We start from the raw sequence: 6,238 nt of genomic DNA on the forward strand, positions 1-6,238 counted from the left end.
CTCCCCCCCACTCCTCTCTCTCTGCATTTTAGAGAAAAAATTAGTAGAGCAAAAGTTTGTTTATAGCAAAAGATTTAGTTTAGAGCAAAGGATGTTAAGTAGTAGATGTTAGAGCAAAAATTAGTTTAGAGCAAAAAAATTGGTTTACAACAAAAGTTAGTTAGGGCAGTAGGGTTTAATTAGGGTAGATGCTGCTTGTATACTATATAGTGATACTAGTAGATGTTAATTAGGTTAGGGCAATAGTGGTACTAGTAGATGTTAATTAGATGTTTTTCAGTTAGGGCACTAGAGTTTTGAACACAGTTTGGACATGTGGTTGCTCGTGTATATTTGGACATGTGTTGCGGTGTCGAAGAGGGATATTTGAACATATGTTTCGCCGGAATGTTCATTCATTTCTGTTCCGGCAAATTTCAGGTTCTCGATTTATCCACTTTTTAGCAAAGGTCATGCCGCAATTTTTCGTGAATTTCGACATGACTTGTGCTACAAACTAGGACATATCGAGTGCCCGGGATTTGCCGCACCAGGAAGGAGTCAACATTCCTGCAAAACAATAGGCCTTTTTATGTCATTATTCATTTTATTAGGTCTAGAATTAATTGACTAGATTTAATCATAGGAAACATGGCTAGCAACGATGAAGGATAGGGTTCTGGTGTGTGCGATGACGCCTACCGGGCGGCAGACGAATTTTTTAGCCTTGCCGACAATCAACCGACGTTGTTGCTGGGCCCACCGGTGGCATCGGGGACTGAGACCGACACGCATACTGGTGCTGAGACTGAGACCGGCGCTGAGACTCAGACCGGCATCGAGACCGGCGCTGCCTCGGGGAGCGGAGCCGGTGTAGAACCGAAAGCAAAGAGGCAACGACTTCCTAACAAACTCAGGACTACTAGACTGGTGGTCACGGAGGTGGACGACGGCAATTTTGAGCCAAAGGCGCCCGAGGAAGCGCGTCGATGCTACGGCAATCAAATAGGCTGCATCGTACGGACAACCGCCACCATCAACGATGAGAAACTACAGAAGATAGAAAATATGAGGAGCTCCCTCCTAAAGAAGTTTCACCAGATATTCTTGTTCCCGGGCCGGAATGAGAAGGATTATGAAGATCCAGATGAGGACCCGACAATGAAAAAGATAAACAAACACGCCATGACCAAGTTTAGCGACGCGTTGGCCGCCTGGAAAAATCGAGTGAAAGCAAAGATCATCGACAAGAAGGAACCCTACTCCGAGATTGTAAAGGATAATCCGACAATCACGGAAGAGCGGTTTCAAATATTCAAGGAGGCTTGCGAGGCCGAAGCTGCCAAAAAAAAGTCTAAGTACATGAAGGGGCTTCAAGAGAGGAACATTGGGAGCCACCACCTCGGAAGCCATGGTTACGGCGGAAAGAGGTCCAAATGGGCCAAGGAGGACGCGGAAGCCGCGAGTCTGGGCATCCCAGACCACTTGGCGGATTTCACCGTCCCGCAGGAGCGTGACGTCCTGAGGGCCCGGTACCGTTGGAACCCAGTGAAGAAGGTTTTCGAGACAAAACCGGTCATTACGGAGTTCATGAGACTGCTGGTAATTTACTTTCTGATCAATTCGACTGCACACGTTCATATTTGTAAACGATCCTTGTGCCTTTTGCAGAGAGAGCAGCACCGGATTGCGGCCGAAAGCGACTCGCCGTCTGAGGCATTGGCGAGGCCCAAGTGGGACACTCCATTCACCCGAGCGTTGAACATATTGAAACGACAACCGGTGGATACTCGACCGTCGTATGGACGCGTGCACGGTGTCGGAGACGGCGCCACGTGGAAGAAGTACTACCGTGAGACCACAGAGGAGAGAAAGGAAAGACGGAGGTTAACTGAAGAAAACATCGACAAGAAGGTTGATATTGCGGTTGCGAAGAAATCATCTCACACAGTCGCAACAGCGGTAGCTGCCGCAAAACAGGTGTTTGCAGATTTGTCTACTTCCTTGGTGACGGGCGTTTTCACTTGGACAAGGCAAAATCCAGAAAAAAAATGCAAAGGACTTTCCCCTTGCTGACTTATTGGGGAGCAGCTCGACTAGCGTTGCACCAGCACCTGCTCCCGCACCGGCTCCTGCACCGGACGTGCTCGGTGGTGCTTCGTCTTTGGCTGAGCTCGACGCCCTCACGGTATCTATCACACTGGCCCCTTTCAATTTAGATATATTAAAACTGAACACTAAGCGAGCCCTCTCAGGCCATCAACGTTTTTGGCCGTTAGATTTTGCATTTAATTAGTTTCTGGCCGTCAGATCTATGTCTAAGCAGTAGTTTACCGTGAAGTGCGCTGACTATCCTAACAGGCCGCTATTCTGGAAACTTTTTTGAAGGCTTGTGATTGATTGGGCTTTGTATGGTCTGCAAGCCCATTTACCATTTAGGTACAGGCCGCTAAGCCACTCGCTCGAGGGGCTCGATGCAGAGAAGAAAGATGTCCCCTCTCCCCGACCTTTCATCTCTCTCCCACGATGTGTGCACCGCCGCCAGGTCTGTTGCTCATCTGGTTAATCCCGACGGGAGGTCTCCTGAGGGGAGGAGCGACGGGCATATTTTCTATCTGCTCTACCTCAGGAGACCTCCTCCCCTGAGCGCTCCCCTCCCTCAGGAGAACTCCTCCCCGACCTCTCGTTTTCTCTACCTACGGCCGAACCGGTGGTGTACCGCCGCCGTCGCGGCACTGAAGCCGGCGAGATCCTGCGTCCCCATCGTGACCCGGATTACCTATGCCACCAGTACGCCGGACACCTCAAGGTACCCCTACCCCCCACCCCCGCCCGCGGCGTCCGCCGATCTCCCCTTTCCGTGGCGCAAATTTGTGCGTTTGTTCTGTGTAGGCGGCTCGTTTGGGCTACTGTTTTCGGGGGCGATCGGGCGCATCCCGATGACGCAGCTACGCATATGTGGGTGTTAAGCCCAGGTCTTGATCGGTTCTGGTGAGAAAAAATTGTATCCAGGAGATCGGGATATGATTTGGGGATGAGGACTGTTTGGGGAACATTAGTTGCCGAATCTTATTCCATTGTTTGTGGTGTTAGATTTGCAGCCGGAAAAGAAATAAAGGCCATGACCTTGTGCGAGGAAAACCCTTTTCTGCAGGCTTGATAAATAATTTATATCCTGAATGTGGGACTTCCTGTTTTAAACAGTAATTTATGTTTAACTACTTGCTGGTACAATGTAGTATGTTTGTACTAATACATGCTGTTGTTGATTTCGACTCGCAGATTCGTATGTGGAAGGAGGTGCATGGGAGAAAAGATGCCAGAATTGCGTAGTGGAGTGTGATAATATATTCAAGTCAAGGAAAGTTGTGTTGACCAACACGATTATCCATCACGTCCAGCGGGAACGCTGCAAGAATCATGGCCCCCACGTGTGCTATTGTCCAACACAGCTGCTGCCCTTTCACACTACCTCCACGCCGGTCGTGTTTTCCCTACAGGTACAGCTCGCTTCTGTCCTGCAATATGACTAGGCTGGAGATGGGTGTCATGGCTTCAGAGGTGTCAACATTGACCGCAGATACATTCTGAAAATGTAAAAATGTTGAATTGTGTGAGATGCTTAGTATATGCAATTCTGTAAATTGTATTTGTATGTATGTGAAGGTCTTTTCAAAATGGAGCAGAAAGAAAAGAACAGAGCTTTTGGTTTAGCTTAGTGGAGAAAGACTGAAACACATTTCATTTATATCACAGGAATGGATGCCTTAGTGTCTGCATTTTATTCCGAGGAGAAATCACATCCAGAGAAAAAACAAGAATGAGTTGTCTAACCAGGTTTGCTATCCACCTATGTATTTTTCTTTTTATTCTATGTATTCATTACCCATTTCAGTCACTCTTCATCTCTTGAAATTATTATAGAAACAAATATCTTTTTCGGCTGTTGTGTGCAAATCATATTTGAAGTTTCCATGCACAACGAGGATAATTATGTGCCTCTTTTAAGTCGTCCACGGTCAGATTCATTCTTGTCTTGGCTCTAACTTGGGCAAAAACTGGAATATCCTCTTTGGGAATGATGTTAGTCAGAAACTCAATATTAATTTTGTACTTTAAGAAAGAGTCAAGTTTGTTATGTAGCATTATATTTCGCTCAGATAGTTCTTGGATGCCTTCCACGGGTGTTTTGCTCACCTTGCAAAAGTAAAGCAATGAAGAAATTTGTAAGGTGGGAACACTCAAAATCTCAAAGAGGTAAGTGTGCCATGCTCTCCTATTGCGATATCGAAACTGGTTGCTCATGTGATTTTAGAAAATTATAATTCAAGCATGGATGAAGCTTTGGCATAAACGATGCCACTTATAAGCTGCAAAGCAGGAGGGCTTAATTGCTTAACTAACAAGGTTTATTTATACATCTTAAGGTGGATTCAACTTACAAACCTCACAGAATGATCCCCTGCTGCTAGAGGTTTAATTCATCAGATATTTCCCTAACTGATCGTCGGTGAATTTATGTTAATCTATCATTACAAAATGCTTTCTTCTTTTTTTCCAATCTGCATGCTTTGTTAACTTATGACTTTTCCAAGATGGCAAGCGCCTCTGACTTTTCTAATTGCTCTCATGGTTGCTTTCCCTTTTGATGAATCGTATGTGTGATGTGTCTTATCATTCTCAATCTTCTTATATCACATTTCTTGTGACTCGGCTGTTGCATCCTGGAAAGTTTGTGTAAACTAAGCTAACCATTGATATATATATCGTACATAGCTGAGGCGATTCTACGTGTTGGCTGTGGGGTCATCTGACCCACAGCCTTTTGCATAAAACAGCCTAAAACACTGTATACTTACTATTCATTGTGAAGATTTTTTCTCGAAAAAATAGCTATGACCCCACAGATACTTGAGGCTGGCTTCACCGATGGTACATAGTTACTTTAAGCCTCCCTGCAAAAAACAAACAACAGTTACTTTAAGCCATATGCAAGCCATTCTTACATGGAATGTGTTGGTTTTATCACTTTTTATTGTCCATAGATGAATTGAACCATGCAAATGTCTTCAGATTGTTTCATGGGTGAGCCCAAGTTCATGACTAACATGTTGTCCCACTAGCACATCATGAGCCCACTCATAAGAAAATATTATGCCTTTGTGAGAAATACCGAGAGCACATTTACAAGTGAACTACTTGTTGCTCTTCGCTTTACTGGTCATGTAATTGTCAAATGAAACAACTCTCTTTGGTCTGACTCTCTTATGCCTAGAAACTAATTCAGCCATGCGTAGGATTACCAGTAAGGGTAGGGGCACAATAGTTCTTTTTATTTCAATAGAAGTCATATGAGCTACGATCATCTTTGTTTGTTTTTGAAAAATCTAATATAATAGTGATTAGTAAATATGCATGTCTTTTCAGATGAGATTGCTTGATGCTATATAATTTTACTCTCTTAATGTAGACTGGATGCATACTTTCATCAGTTGAACCAATTACTCGTGGAAGGAACAAAAGATCCAAGCTAGGAAGGCATTTTTCAAACGCACAAGCATAAGTCATGGAATAATTGCTATTGGTGGTTAAAAAATTCATGTATGTCGATGTGATGTCTATGAAAGATGTTAAATTTGCTTGATGTATATGTCTACTCTTTATGTTGGCGAACAGGTGGATGTTGACTTTAACATTTCCTGTGTTGCCTTATTAGTGTATGCCAAAAAATGCAGATCGTGTGGAAATGCAAGAACATGAGCTTCTGTTCCTTGCTTTCTTTTTTGGTTCACAAGCTTGATGTTATTATCTCTCACATAACTCTACTTTGTTTTCTTGTTTGTGGCTTTGTACTATACAGGCCCCTTATGTGAACATATCTCTTTTTGCATCGTGTTCATGTCAACATGTGCCGTGTGAGAACTCATGCCATTTTTTTGTCATGTTGGAGCACTAAAAGTAACATTACCTTTGAATTTAGTGATCAAGTAATATGTATATTTGCAAAACTTCCTATTGTTATAGTGTCCAAATAGACGGGCGCGGCAACGCGCGCCATCAACGATCTAGTATAAATGTATAATCTCCCGTTTTCGTTGCCTTTCGGATGTCTCATGTCGCAGACTTTTCTTTGCAGGCCGACAAAACCCCGTGCACCATATTGTACACCATCGGCGACCAGAAGGTGGACGTGGGGAAGGCGACGATAATGGAGCCGAAGGAACCATTGTTCCACAGCCGGCCGATCCCCCCGAACGTC

Source organism: Triticum dicoccoides, chromosome 1A, assembly GCF_002162155.2.
Source record: "Triticum dicoccoides isolate Atlit2015 ecotype Zavitan chromosome 1A, WEW_v2.0, whole genome shotgun sequence".
NCBI classification, from domain to species: Eukaryota; Viridiplantae; Streptophyta; class Magnoliopsida; order Poales; family Poaceae; genus Triticum; species Triticum dicoccoides.